Genomic DNA, 15,434 nt, shown 5'->3' on the forward strand with positions numbered 1-15,434 from the left:
TAGCCTATATTAAATTGCTCACCATCTTACAGAGGGGAAGGTGAAGGAGGAAGGCAGAAAATTTGGAACAAAATTTTTTTAAAAAATGAATGTGAAAAATTGCCTTTACATGTAATTGGGGGAAAAATAGAATACTAGTTTTTTAAAAGGGTGCTCTAATTGTAACACTTTCCCTTTTTTGGTCACATTGTCTTTTTCAAAAAATCTTGACAACACATAAAGAAAATGGTCTCTTCCCCTCCAACTAGATTATAAATGGATGGATGTTATGATTAGGAGAAATGTTTTCTTTTGCACACTTATTTCTAAGGTTCCCTTAAGAACACCATAGTCTATCTAGTAAATTTAAGCTCTTTGAAGACAGGTACTGTTTCTGGTCCTTGAATGTGGGTGTTCAGCACAATGCCTTGCCACACATAGTAGGTGCTTAAAAAATAACCTAAGCTCCTCCATGCCCAAGTTTCTCTTCCTAAAATGAGGATAATATTAAGTATTGCTGGCTACTTCAAAAGTCTGTGAGGTTAAATGAAAACATTAACTGTTAAAAAGAATTTGGAGTAAATGTCTCATAGAGGGGTCCAACCAAGGTGCTACATAAAATATAATTTATTTAACTAAGTAGAAGTTTCCTTCTACTCCCACCCCACCCCTGCCATCTTTTTTTTTTCCCTAAAGGGTTAGATGTCATCTTTAGAGGATGTTTCATATCACATGTGTCCTCCCCTTGCCCACAAACTAGTTCTTGGAAATTTTGGCTAAGAAGGCCTGAAAAAATGCCTCTCTTCAAAGTAGCTTCAGGTATCTGATATCTAAGAGAGAATCTCCATTTGCATTCATTTCAAGAGATCCTGAAGGAAATGAATTCATGTTCAGGTACTTAAAAGCAACACCAGAAATTATGACAGCCAAAGAAATACCGATGGATTTCCAGAATGTACAAATAAGAAGATGGTGACATTCCAAAATGGCTTATTTTCAAGTTATTTTCTCCTAATCATAACACTGGTGGCTCACTTGCAATTGAGTTGCATGTGGGAAATCCATCTTCTTGATTCATTATCAAGATTCAAAAGAGACACAATGCAACCAAGAAGAGTGAGGGAATCTCTGAAGCTGGGAAGAAGATGCTTGTTCAAAGCTCTGAACCAGCCCTTTCTGTTCCAGGTGTTTTCCTGGTCTTGCTTAATCATTTTGCATCAATTGCATTAATTCAGGTAGATCTTTACATACTTCTTTATGTTCATCACATTTTTCACTTCTCATAGCATAGTGATATTCCATTACATTTGTGTTCCACAATTTGTTTAACCATTCCCCAATCAATAAGCATTTATTTGTTTTCCAATTCTTTGCTGTATGTTGACTTTCTTTTTAGTGGCCTCCTTGGGAAATAAGCCTAAGAATGGAATTTCTGGGTCAAAGAATATGGGTAGTTTAGTCACTTTACCTAATTGCAAATTGCTTTCTAAAATCATTGTACAGATTTCAGAGCTCCCTTATTAGCATACTAGTGGATCTACCTTACCGAAACTTCTCCAGTAATGACTACAGAATTCTCATCTTTTGCCATCTTTGTCAGTTTGTCTGTGTGAAGAGGTAGAACCTCAGGGTTGTTTTGATTGTGTTTCTCTTATGTTAGTAATTTGGAGTATCCTTTTTAAATGGTTGTCAATGGTTTGCAATTCTTTTGAGAAGTATTTGTTCATATCTTTTTTTTTTACATTTTTAAAAATTTTCTTTATTTATTTATTCAATATTTTTAGTTTTCAGCCTTGATTTTCACAAGAGTTTGAATTACAAATTTTCTCCCCATTTCTACCCTCCCCCCACTCCAAGATGACATATTCTGATTGCCCCATTCCCCAGTCAGCCTTCCCTTCTGTCACCCCATTCCCCCCCTTCCCCTTTTCCCTTACTTTCTATGCCCCATTGCCTGTATATCTTATTTCCTAGTTGCATGCAAAAACTTTTTTTTTTGAACATCTGCTTTTAAAACTTTGAGTTCCAAATTCTCTCCCCTCTTCCCTCCCCACACACCCTCCCTAAGAAGGCAAGCAATTCAACATAGGCCACATGCATATCATTATGTAAAACCCTTCCACAGTACTCATGTTGTGAAAGACTAACTATATTTTGATCCTTCCTATCCTATCCCCCTCCATTGAATTTTCTCCCTTGACCCTGTCCCTTTTTGAAAATGTTTGGTTTTGATTACCTCCTCCCCCATCTGCCCTCCATTCTGTCGTCCCGCTTTTTTATCTCCTTCCTCCTTCTTTCCTGTGGGGTAAGAATACCCAATTGAGTGTGTCTGTTATTCCCTCCTCAGGTCAAATCTGATGAGAGCAAGATTCACTCATTCCCCCTCACCTACCCCCTCTTCCTATCCTACAGAACTGCTTTTTCTTGCCACTTTTTGTGAGATAATTTACCCCATTCTATCTCTCCCTTTTTCCCTTTCTCAATATATTCCTCTCTCATCCCTTAATTTGATTTTTTTTAGATATCATCCCTTCATATTCAACTCACCCTGTGCCCTCTGTCTGTGTGTGTGTGTGTGTGCGTGTGTATACGTATATATATATATATATGTGTGTGTACATATATATATATATGTATATATGTATTTTTCCTTCAGCTACCCTAATACTGAGGTCTCATGAATTATACACATCATCTTTCCATGTAGGAATGTAAACAAAACAGTTCAACTTTAGTAAGTCCCTTATGATTTCTTTTTCCTGTTTACCTTTTCATGCTTCTCTTGATTCTTGTGTTGGAAAGTCAAATTTTCTATTCAGCTCTGGTCTTTTCACTGAGAAAGCTTGAAAGTCCTCTATTTTATTGAAAGTCCATATTTTGTCTTGGGGCATGATACTCAGTTTTGCTGGGTAGGTAATTCTTTGTTTTAATCCTAGCTCCATTGACCTCCGGAATATCATATTCAAAGCCCTTCGATCCACTAATGTAGAAGCTGCTAGATCTTGTGTTATCCTGATTGTTTTTCCACAATACTCAAATTGTTTCTTTCTGGCTGCTTACAGTATTTTCTCCTTGATCTGGGAGCTCTGGAATTTGGCTACAATATTCCTAGGAGTTTTTTTTTGGGGGGGGGATCTTTTTCAGGAGGCGATTGGTGGATTCTTTCAATTTCTATTTTACCCTGTGGCTCTAGAATATCAGGGCAGTTCTCCTTGATAATTTCTTGAAACATGGTATCTAGGCTCTTTTTTTAATCATGGCTTTCAGGTAGTCCAACAATTTTTAAATTGTCTCTCCTGGATCTATTTTCCAGGTCAGTGGCTTTTCCAATGAGATAGTTCACATTGTCTTCCACTTTTCCATTCTTTTGGTTCTGTTTTATAATCTCTTGATTTCTGATAAAGTCACTAGCTTCTACTTGCTCCAGTCTAATTTTTAAGGTCATATTTTCTTCAGTGGTCTTTTGGACCTCCTTTTCCATTTGGGTAGTTCTGCCTTTCAAGGCATTCTTCTCCTCATTGGCTTTTTGGAGCTCTTCTGCCGTTTGAGTTAGTCTATTTTTTAAGGTGTTATTTTCTTCAGTATTTTTTTGGATCTCCTTTAGCCAGTCATTGACTTGTTTTTCAGGGTTTTCCCATATCACTCTCATTTCTCTTCCCAATTTTTCCTGTACTTCTCTTACTTGCTTTTCCAAATCCTTTTTTGAGCTCTTCCATGGCCTGAGACCAAATCATATTTTTCTTGGAGGCTTTTGATGTAGGCTCTTTGACCTTGTTGACTTCTTCTGGCTGTATGTTTTGGTCTTCTTTGTCAAAGCAGCAATGTGACAGTAAAGATCCCAAGTGAAAATTGAGGATTCATCTAATTTTTTCTAATGTTTGGGAGTTATAAACAAACCTGCAAATCTACTGACAAAATAATAGCAGAAATGGATATAGGGTTTTAAGGTTTACAAAGTGCTTTAGCTACATTTACTCACTCAAGTCTCATAAACTCCAAGTATCGTTCCTGTTTTAGAAACGGGGAAAATGAGAGTCAAATGATGCCATTCAACTGGGGCTTTTGTGTTGAGTCACTTTTCATTTGTTTCTCAATCTTCATGACCCCATGTGAGGTTTTCTTAGCAGAGATACTGGAGTGTTTGCCATTTCCTTCTCCAGCTCATTTTACAGATGAAGAAACTGTGGCAAACAGGGTTAAGCGACTTGCCCAGGGTCATACAGCTAATAAGTGAAACCAGATCTGAATTTAGGAAAATCAGTCTTCTTGATTCCCAGCCCAGTGCTCTATTCTTTGCCACTTAACTGCCATAACTAGGGGTTTACCATATAGCTTTTAAGACCTGAGTATTTTGCTCCATTTTGCCTTTCTCGTATATAATAGTATACTGTAAAGAACAATGGAGATAGTTTCAGTGACAGGGGAGAATGGTAGTGCCATTGATAGAGTTGGAGAAATTAACAAGAGGGGAGGTTTTGGAGATTTTGCATGTTGATTTTCAAGTACTGGCAGAACCTCTAGCTAGAAATGTGCAGGAGGCAGTCGAAAACGGGCTGGGTGCTCAGAAGAGTGGTGAAGGCTCTATGTGTATGGATTTGGGATTTGGGACTAATAAAGGGATAATCAAAGGGAATAATTGAAGCCATGAAAGTGGGTAAATTCACCAAGGGGGAAAGTGCAGATGGAAGTCCAACTTCTCTTCCAGTGTAGCACAGTGCCTTTAATTGTAATCGATTTCTGTTTGAAGACTAAAATGTCTGCATCGTTAACATCCCAATAAAAATCAGCATACAGCTGATAATGGAGCACATCCTTGCTATAATATAGATGTCAATATCGCATCTGCAATTAACAGCTAGAATGAAAAATATTATGGTGTATGTAGGCTGGTGGTGTCTCCCCTAGCATACTCTTCTGTCCTTCCAAATGACCTTCCTAAGTGTTCTGAAATCCTGTGACAACTTTTGGCTCTATACATACCCATTTTTCACTAGTTTATATGAACCTAATTTGAGTGAGGGTGAGCCAAGTTATAATAATAAAAGTGAGTTTAATTGAGGATGATTGTTTCTTACTTGTAATTTTCCATTCTGTTGGGAATGATGCTTTCCCTTTCTTACGGATCTCCTGAATAAGAAGTTTGTAAAAAGTTGGGTCAATCATACATCATGGGGCATGGAATATCCAATAGAAGAAACCTTAAGAGACTAACTCATTTCACCCTTTCATTTTACATATGGGAAAAGTGAGTCCCGTAGAAGTTGCAGTCACTTCCCAAGGTCACACAGCTACTCGATGGCAGTGTCCGAGTCTCTTGACTCACAAGCTTAGCATTCTTTTCATTACTCCACACATTTCGGTAGCCATTCAGTGGGCATCTGGTAACTCCTGAAACTTGTCACATCCCCATGTTTTAGCTCCCAAAGAAGGAGAGTGGACAGAGACATTTCTCTTTTCTGTTATTGGTGAAGGTAATTCATCTCTTGGAAATGAGAATGGGATTCAGAGAGATGAGCTGCTGAAACCAGCATACCATCTTGAAACTGATAAACCAGTTTTTTCATTAATGGGAGCTAACCAACAATTTCAGGCAGCTAGGTGGCCCAGTGAATACAATGCTGGGCCTGGAGTCAGGAAGAGTCATCTCCCTGAGTTCAAATCTGACCTCAGACACTTACTAGCTGTGTGACTGTGGGCAAATAAGTCACTTAACCCTGTTTGCCTCAGTTTGGTCATATCTATAAAATGAGCTAGAGAAGGAAATGGCAAACCACTCCATTATCTCTGCCAAGAAAACCCAAACGGGGTCACAAAGAGTCTAACACTACTGAAGAAATGATTGAACAAGAAGCCATCAGTTTCAAAGAGAAGGGCCACCTTTATCAAGTCGTATTGAACGCTAACATGATAGGAAATAAGGAGAAATGCCTTTAGCTGATGATAATGATAGATGACATTTTTATGAGCCTTAAAACGGCACTTTTCAAAGTGCCATTTGAGCCTCCCATGAAAACCTTATGAAGTAGATATCACAGCTATTATTACTGTCCCTGTTTTAAAGTGAGGTGGAAGAGGCAAGAATCATATACAGACTCTGTAGACTCCATCTTACAGTTGGACATAAACCCGGCTTTGATCTCAAGCATGTTTGAAACAAAGATAAAATGGCCTAATAATAATAGTTTTAATTTCTAGATGAAAGAAACCTCCAGAATTCTCAGGTATTGTTATACACACACAAATGTGTATTATGGATGTATGTATATGTGTGTATATGTGCATATTGTTTACTCATTTCAGTCATATTCGACTCTGCATGACCCCATTTTGGGGGTTTTCTTGACAAAAAACTGGGGTGGTTTGCCACTTCCTTCTCCTGCTCATTTTACAGATGAGAAACTGAGGCAAACAGGATTGAATGACTTGCCCAGAGTCGAATAGCTAGTAAGTGTCTTGAGGCTGGATTTGAACTCGGGAAGATGAATCTTCTTAACTCCAGGTCTTGTGCTCTATCCACTGTGCTATCTAGCTGCTGGGATATATGCATCCATGCCATATTGGACTGGTAGGAATGCAGAATTAGTTTTGACCACAGCTTATGCTTGTGCACCTTCTGATACTACAGTTACAGATTTATGAATTTGTTGGTTACTCAGCATCAAGGTCCCATTGGGCCTGAGCCAAATCTAGATAAAGCCTGTAGCCAGCTCTCCACAATGCTGCTTGTCTGTCCAGTCTTTACAGGAAATATTTTTAATAATGATAATTTGGCCTCGTTATTTTTCAGTGTATACCTGTTTTGTTTCCTTTCAAAGAGATTTCCTTTTACCAATGGGGCTTATTTGAGGCATCTCTTGTATTTAGACCGGTATTGTATTAATGTGCACCCCTGCTAGTGTGGCTGAGAAGAAAGACATGAAGCTCTTGCTTTATTCAGTCATCAGGCTACATTTGGTGCTCAGCTTGCAATGTAAATGGGACAGCCCAGGGATTTGTTTTAAGATCTGAACAGCAAATATTAATGGACTGGATGTATGTATGACATAAATCTACATACAAAAATGTTTTCTAAGTTGTATTTTCTGCTGTTGGTTTAGTTGTAAACAAATGCCTCACCCTCTCTTCCCTCAAAAAGATATGATACAAAAAAGGGAAAAACCGGTTTCTCTCTGCGGACTCTTCTCCCCTGGGGGGAATTTCCACTGTACATTTGTACAGCACAGATCTGAGAAGGTCCCAAGACACGGTTTGTACCAGGAAACACTGGTAAAGATAAACCTTTGCCTTGTTTATTCCCCTTTAGAAAATAACTTCTTTCTTAAGGTACTTGAGGGCTTGTTTTTGTTGTAGTTTTGTTTTGTCTTGTTTGGGTTTTTGGACCAGGCACGTGATTCCATTGGCATAGGAAATTCCTGAGGAGGAAAGTCCTTTCACCAATGCAGATCATCCCCTGTTTGAGGACAAAGTCCTGAGGTCACAGGGCTTGTTTCTTGCCAATTCCTGGTTGCCAGCCACAGCCATTACATTGACCTTTTGTTGATCCAACCAGATTATCTTGGGTCAGGGGCATTTTAATGTTCTTGTAAGACTCGTTGCCTCATCTCCAACTCACAACTCTGGACTGTAGTCCCTGGTACCATTAGTTTATTCAGGAACATCTATACATGTACAGGTTGCCATTGTTCAGAACATTTGGGGTTTTCTTTGTGTTGCCAGAGACTCATTGTAGAGATTATCCACTTAGGATTTATTGAATGCCCTAGTGTCAAAAAGATTGAGTGCAAAAAATTTTAAATTAAAAAAAGAATTTTCTAGTGTGTTTTATATAATTTTCTGATTAATCTTAATTACATGAATATTAGATATTAATAACTTTCAAATTACTGTTACACATGGTTAAGCAATCCAAATATAAACAAGTCTAGAGTATTGGTGCTTAGCCATGCAAATAGAGACATAAAGGACTTTAAGGCAAGGGAAAACCACTTAACCTAAAGGATGAAGATACTATAAAATATCCTAAAGGATATTTTACAGGCTATCTGAAATATAAGGAAATATGAATAAGAGGCCTAAAAAGAAGAATAAATCTTGATGTATTTTTTGTATATTGCCCAATGGCGTCACCCTTTCTAAAATTCCTTGTAGAAAGTGTGACTGGATGGAGTCTAATGGTAAAATCTCTCACAAGAGAAGATAACTTAATAGAGTTTAAATGATCTTAATTAATGGGAGAATATCTAGGGATAAATTATTAGAATTAACTTGGAAGAAAAGCTCATTGGAAATACAAGAAACAGACTCATGTATTAATTGGCTTCTCCACAACCTAGGCTAGACCATCACATTGCAGTGGAATCCCAGACCTAGGTTAGGACTTTTCTCAGGGAAGGAGCCATCTCCCCCTGGAGGAGAAACATTGAGAGTGTAACTGTGGATTGTACCTGAAGTGAGAAAAGAGGTAGATTATTAGCATTTAGGACATACAAAGTGTAAAACCTGCAGTACTGGAAATAAAGGTGTTGATAGATCCAATAATTTTCTGTCAGTATCAATTGAGGCATAAAACAGGAAAATTTATGCTAACCCAAGTGTTTGGTGTATTATAGGTTATTGTCCTGGGCTTGATTACAAATAAAAGACAGATAATGAGGTCCTCAAGATACTCAAATCTTCCAGGATTCCCTATTGGCTAACAAAAAACCATTCTTCTTAGCTTCCTAGATTTTTAACTATCTGATCTCCATTCACGTTTGTAGCCATATCTTCCACGATTCCCCAGAAGTACTTTAAAATCTTGGTAAAATGGGATTCCCAGCATCCCCCAAACATACCTGAACTTTACTTCTACTATTATTCATATATTTTTTTTCTGTCTAGAATTCTGCCCTGGCCCCTCAATCTGTCAGTCAACTAGCATTTACTAAATGCTTACAATGCGCCAGGCGCTGTGCTAATAAGCACTGGAGAGAGAAACAAAGACAAAACATGGTGGTCTCTGTTCTCAAGGAATTCCCCTTCTAATGAGTAAGATGACAGGCAAGCAGTTAGGGACACATAGAAGACACTGTATAAAATGGAGAGGGAAGTGATGGGGAGGATAGGAGGGATCCAGAAAAGGCCTCTTGTGGAAGGCAGGATTTGGGCTGAGTTTGAAGAATAAGAGAAGACAGGCAGACATGAAGAGGGATGGCATTACGGGAATGGGGAACAGCTAATGAATAGGCATGGAGTCTGGGGATGGAATGTTGTGTGCAAAGAACAGGAAGAAGGCTGGTGGAGTAGAGTATGTGAAGAGGAATAAAGTATAATAAGATTGGAAAGGAAGGAAGAGTTCAGGTGGTAAAGGACTTTTAAAAGCCAAACACAGGATATTCTATTCGATCCTGGAGGTCATTGGGAGCCACTGGAGTTTATTGAGTAGGTGAGTGACAGACTACTTTGGCAGCTAAGTGCAGGGTGATCAACTGGTGTGGGGAGAGAGACCAAGTAGAAGGCTGTCGCAGTAAGCCAGGCAGGAGGTGATTGAGGGCCTGCACAGGGGCGGTGGGGGGCGGGGGAGGGGAGGGTGCGGCTGGCTATATCAGAAGAGAGAAATAGGTGTATCTGCCAGATATGGTATAAAGGTGGTAGAATCTTCCAGTGGGCTTCCCATCACAAAGAGACGCTGAAATCAGATATTACCAGGGGTGGGGAACCTGCAGCCTTGAGGTCACATGTGGCCCTCTAGGTCCTCAAGTCTGAATCCAGACTTCACAAAACAAATCCCCATTTGGTCTCGAAGCCACAGGTTCCCCACCCCTGGTACCCAATCTAGTCTTGTCACTTTCACTTCTGCACCAGAGCCAACTTGTCTCACTGCCTCAGCCCAATGATATCCATGCCAAAATGAATCTGGTGCCTGACACACTGGTTGAAATGGGGAATTTTATTGTGCCTTTGTTACATTGCAAACCTTCTGAATATGCACTTGTGATGAACAATGCTGTAGAAACAAATGGATAAGTAGACACCTAGGAGAGCTATATTTAGGACCTCAGTTTGATTTCGTTATTACAGACGATCAAAGATTGTTTAATGCCAGAAATAGCCAACTAGAGCAGCTGCTAAAACAGTACTTTGTGTGGGAAATGATGAAAAGGTTCAGTGTTTTGACAATCATTTCAGATGAGGGAATAGTAAAGCTTTTAGAGAAGTCTAGTGGCTTTTTTTTTTAATAATCTAATCTAAAATTCCCTGGGACAATTTTCCCCTAGTATAGTGCTCTGTCATAGACATTGTTTGGTTACGGAATCAGCTTTGTCTGCCCAGGAGTCTCAACTTGTTTATTAGCCATCATTTCTCTGATGGTTGCCATTCTTTATCCTGAAGGGTCACAGAAATCCTACATAACCAATGGTTTCAATGAGCTCTTCCATTGTGGTAGTTTTTAAATTTTAAGATTTTCTTACATCAGTTTGTCTGGATCTCTCCTGTGGTCCTATCACATTTTACCTTGTAATTTTTTTTTCTGTACTTGTTTTCTCAGTAGATTGTAAGCTCCTCAAAGGCAGGAACTTTGTTCTTTTGGGGGGTTTTGTGTATCTCCAGGCCCTAGCAAGTAGCAAACACTTGACAAGTGTTTCTTGAATGAATGGATTTTTTTCCCTTTTTTTCCTTGTGATAGCAGATAATTTTATCCACATTTTACAAATAGGGACACTAAGGCTGAAAAAGATTAAGTGACTGGTCTGAAGACCCAAAGCTATAATAGGTGGCAGAACTAAGAGAATACTGTGATCTTGGCATTTCATCATGCCACCATAACATTTCTATACACAGAAGTAGGTGAAAATGACAATGGTGTGAAAAGTGTTTATGGGGGGGGTTACTCTTCCACGAAGATCACTTCTGTAAATTTTTGCAAGAAGGTCACCCTGGGTGCTAGAAAACTTGGCTCCCATTAGGATAAAACCTCCTTGAGGACAGGGACTGGTTTTGTATTGTTGCCTTCATATCTCCAGCACTTAGCAAAATGCCTGGTACATAGTAAGGGCTTAAGGCATGCTTATTGATTTAGTTGACGGATTGACTAACAGTTTCTCCTAAGCTAGACAGGACTCAAGTATGGTCCTGGAAACAGACTGAGTCTTCTGTCCGATGACCAACTCAACTAACTGTGGAGAGACTCATTACCAGTAGTTTGGCCAGTAGAAGATGACTTGCCATGGCAATCCACAAAACTGACACTTTTTAAAATGACTCTCAGACCTCTGAAGCCTTCTGATTTCCTAGTGACATTGGCAGAGTGACATCATGGAGAGTAAAGATTGTTAAGAATCTCATAGTAGGGGCAGCTAGGTAGCACAATGGATAGAGCATCGGCCTTGGAATCAGGAGGACCTGAGTTCAAATGTGGTCTCAGACCCTTACTAGCTGTGTGACCCTGAGCAAGTCACTTAACCCTGATTGCCTCAAAAAAAAATCATATAGTGTTTATGCCATCTGTAAATTAATGGTCAGTGTGAAATCTATGTCCAGTGCCTACCAGATAACATAGTAGCAGCATAAATAATGTAAAAGCTAGACCACATACATATTGATATCTGACTGGTAAGTGAGAGAAGAAGGCAAAAGGAAGTCCGCACTAAATGGAAAGCTGGATTACAGGATCTCCTTGGATAACAATGTTGGTAGAACTGGTTTTGTTATATGTGCAAAAGCAACAAAAACTGAACTTTTGGAGCAACTTCATCACCTCGTGAAGAGAATAAGCCCCAAACCCCACCATGATAGTAACTGCAGCATATGCACCAACCTGCTTCAGAAGATGAAGAAAGAGGTAGAAAAAAATTGTGAAGACCTTCCCTACATGGCTCCAAGTCAATCAAGGCAGCCTTGACTTACCCTCTCACGGATTCCAGTGTGAGGAAGATGAAGGAAATGTGTAGGAAGGGCCAAGTTAGAAAGGATTTTGAAAGCCTATGTGCCTGGCACACAGCAGGCACTTAATAAATGTTTGTTGATCGATTGATGCATTTTACATTTGATGTTAGGAGGCGATTGGCTAGGCACAAAGTGATTGCTATATGTTTATTGGCTGACATAAATGTTTGTATGTTGTCTCCTATGTTAAGACTGCAAGCTCCTTGAAAGCAAGAACTGTCTATTGCCCTTCTTTGTATCGGCAGAGCTTAGCGTAGTACGTGGTAGATAGTTGACATTGACTGACTGGGGAATCATCAGAATCAGCTGTGTACATTAAAGTGTGGATTATTTGAATGATAGTCAACATCATCTTCAAATTATACGATGAGATAAAGATGTGAGGAGGATATGGTGAATAGTTGCAAGGATATCAGCTTGACAGAAAGTCAGTGACCAAAGATAAAGGCAGAGGGGGCCTGCTGACTTTCCAAAAGAGACCAAGTGGTATTGAGGAGAGAGAAGTCCAAATAGAGGCAACCTGCCTCCTTTCTCTGGGACCTAATAGAGGAAAGGGAGACAGATTGTACAGGGATTTAATTGGCCCTTTTTAGGGTCATTTTCATTTATATGGATGTAGCCTTGAATGTGAAAGGAGGTAGATAAGGCAGCCAGCCAGCGCCAGGAATGTTACCCGTTAAAAGTCTGGAAGATCTGGTCCCTGACCACACTGGCAGTCTGACTATGGGCGGGTCCCTTAATCTCCTGGAGCCCCAGGCAACTTTCTAAGACCATAAATTGCAAAGGATGTGCTGATTTGCATAGTTAGAGGGAGTTTCTCCTTTGAGAGCCCTTATACTGATGAAGTCATAGATAGGGGAGCAGGGGAGGAAGTCATTGCTGCTTTCCTCATTTCATCATGTCTCTTTGCATCTCTTCCTACTGGTCTTCCTGTGGTTCTCTGAATTCCTCATTTGACATTCAATTGTTTATTTACAAAACCAACAATTAAAAGGAACTTGCTCTGTGCCCGGTACTGTGTGTCCTGGGCAGTGGGAATACAAAAACGAATTCATTCTTGCCTATGAGGAGTTCTCACTTTGACTTGGGGGGAGGGATGATGGGAGGAGAATGGATTCAATGTGTAAATAGATAAGTACAAAATATAAATGTAAATGCAATGTAGTAGTTTTGGCCAGGTAGTACTAACAACTAGGGAGATCAGGAAGAGCTTCTTTAAGAAGGCAGCACAAGCTGAGTCATGAAGGGAACTGGGAAATCCAACAGGTGGAGGTATGGAGGGCATGCATTCTAGGCTTGTGAAAGAGAACAAGGCAAGATGGAATGGGCAGGGAAGTGTCATAGTCTTGTGCTTTTCTGGATATCGTTTATGACAACACAGTAACATCCCATTACATCCACATTCCATGATATGGTCCACCATTCATTGATAACTGGACACATTTTGTTTTCAAATTTCCATAATCACAGATGGTGCTATGAATAATTTTGTACACATTGAAGTGGCATTGAGGTGTAGTCTCAGTAGTGAGGTCTCTGGGTCAATATGTGTGAACAAATTAGTAACTTTTCTTTCATAATTCCAAATTCCAGGCACTTACAACAACCAACAACAGAGGAATAACTGGCCCAGTTAAGATTTAACCCAGTTCTTTGACTCCTACTCTGGTGCTCTTACTGGTCTACCACACTCTCATTTTAGATTATCGAATTGGCATCCTGATAAAAATCCATCTCATGTAAGTTAAACATGAGACTCTAAGCCAGTCGCTCCCTTCAGTCTGAGCCTATTTCCTCATCTGTAAAATGAAGGAGCTGGACTTAACCATCTCTGAAGTCTCTTTCAACAATAACACTTTGTGATGCTATGAGGTATTAGCATTATCTATGTCTATACAGAGTTCAGCTGCACAAGCTGATTCTTCCTCCAGCCCAATAACCCTTTGATGTGGGAACCACTGTGTTTGCTGATGCAAGAGAACAAAAATAGACCCTGGAGAGGTCTTTTCTGCCTCGGGATGCCTTTTCTGATCACCAGCCACCATTTCACTCTTCAGTTCCATAGCTGACTGACATCATACTTCATTGTCTCTAAAAAGAATATAATGACAGATATTTGGGAAGATAAGCTAGTGAAAATGACTTGTGAAATAGAACATTGCTATAAAAGGACCAAGTCGTAAAATAAAAGCTTCTTAAAAGTGACATCTCACATAATAATACTCAAGGGTGCTTTTTAAGGTTTACAGAGAACCTTCCTTACAACAGTGCTCGGAATTGTGAGATCATCCAAGTAGTATCTCCATCTTGTGATGAGGAAGCTTACCCAGAGTTGAAGGGACTTGCCCAAAGTCAAACAACTAGTAAAAGGCAGAATGGACCTTAGAATGTAGGTTCTGCTGTCCTAAATTCATAGATTAGAAGATCTCAACCTAGAAAGGACCTTAGAGATTATCTAGGTCAAGGGTTCTTAACTTGTTTTGAGTCCTGGACCCCTTTGCCAGTCTAAAGACTCTAGATCCCTTTTCAGAATTTTTTTCTTTCACATTCATTTATTTTAAACATTCATTTTTTTAAAATTTTGAGTTATATATTCTCTCTCTCCAGCCCCTCCACCATCCATTGAGAATGTAAGCATATGATATGCATTACATATGCAAAGTCATGTAAATTATTTTCATATTAGCCATGTTGCTAAAAAGAAAGGAAGAAAAATAAAATAGAAAAAAATGGGCTTCAATCTGCACTCAGTTTATCAGTCGTCTCTCTAGAAGTGGATAGCACTTTTCTTTGTGGATCCTTTCGAAATGTCTTGATCAGAGTAGCTAAAGCATCCATAGTTGATCATTGTTACAATATTGCTGTTACAGTGTACAGCATTCTCCTGGTTTTGCTCACTTTACTCTTCGTCAGTTCATATGTCTTCTCAGGTTTTCCTTTTCAGAATGCTTTTAAATGCATAAAATAAAATATATAGGATTAAAAAGGAAATCAATTATATCAAAAGACAGTTATTAACATTTTTTTTAAGTTCATGAACCCCAGGGTAGGGACTGATCTAGTCCAACCCCAACATTTTACAGGACATTGAGGCCCAGGCTTGTGAAGCAACTTGACCAAGATCAGACAAATTGTAAGCATCAGGGATAGAACTTAAAATATGTGACTAAACACTCTTTCTGTTATCAGTGCCAAGGCAAATTTCCCATTTTATGGTGCTGACTTTCTGTCTACCCAATGAATATTTGACTTCAGCTAAGCCCTTGGCAACCACCCCATTATTCTTAACAATAGTCACTAAGAAGATAGTACTACTAGTAAAAAAGCTCATTTCCATAGCACTAGAAGGTTTACGAATTATTTTCTTCACAACAACCCTGTGAGGTTGGTAGAGTATTATACACCCATTATACAGATAAGGAAGCTGAGGTTCAAAGAAGTGAGTAGATTTGTTTCAAAGCACAGAACCAGTAAGTGGCAGAGCAGGGACTTGGGGCATGTCCTCCTATTCCAAATTCAGTGGTCTTTCC

At 39.3% G+C, this 15,434-nt stretch overlaps 1 protein-coding gene across 1 annotated transcript in view; it reads left to right on the forward strand.

Annotated features, from left to right (window-relative positions):
* Window positions 1-15,434, forward strand: part of TBC1D9 (TBC1 domain family member 9) — a 129,153-nt gene that overhangs the window by 34,795 nt on the left and 78,924 nt on the right.

The sequence above is a fragment of the Trichosurus vulpecula genome, chromosome 6 (genome assembly GCF_011100635.1).
Source record: "Trichosurus vulpecula isolate mTriVul1 chromosome 6, mTriVul1.pri, whole genome shotgun sequence".
Lineage (NCBI taxonomy): Eukaryota > Metazoa > Chordata > Mammalia > Diprotodontia > Phalangeridae > Trichosurus > Trichosurus vulpecula.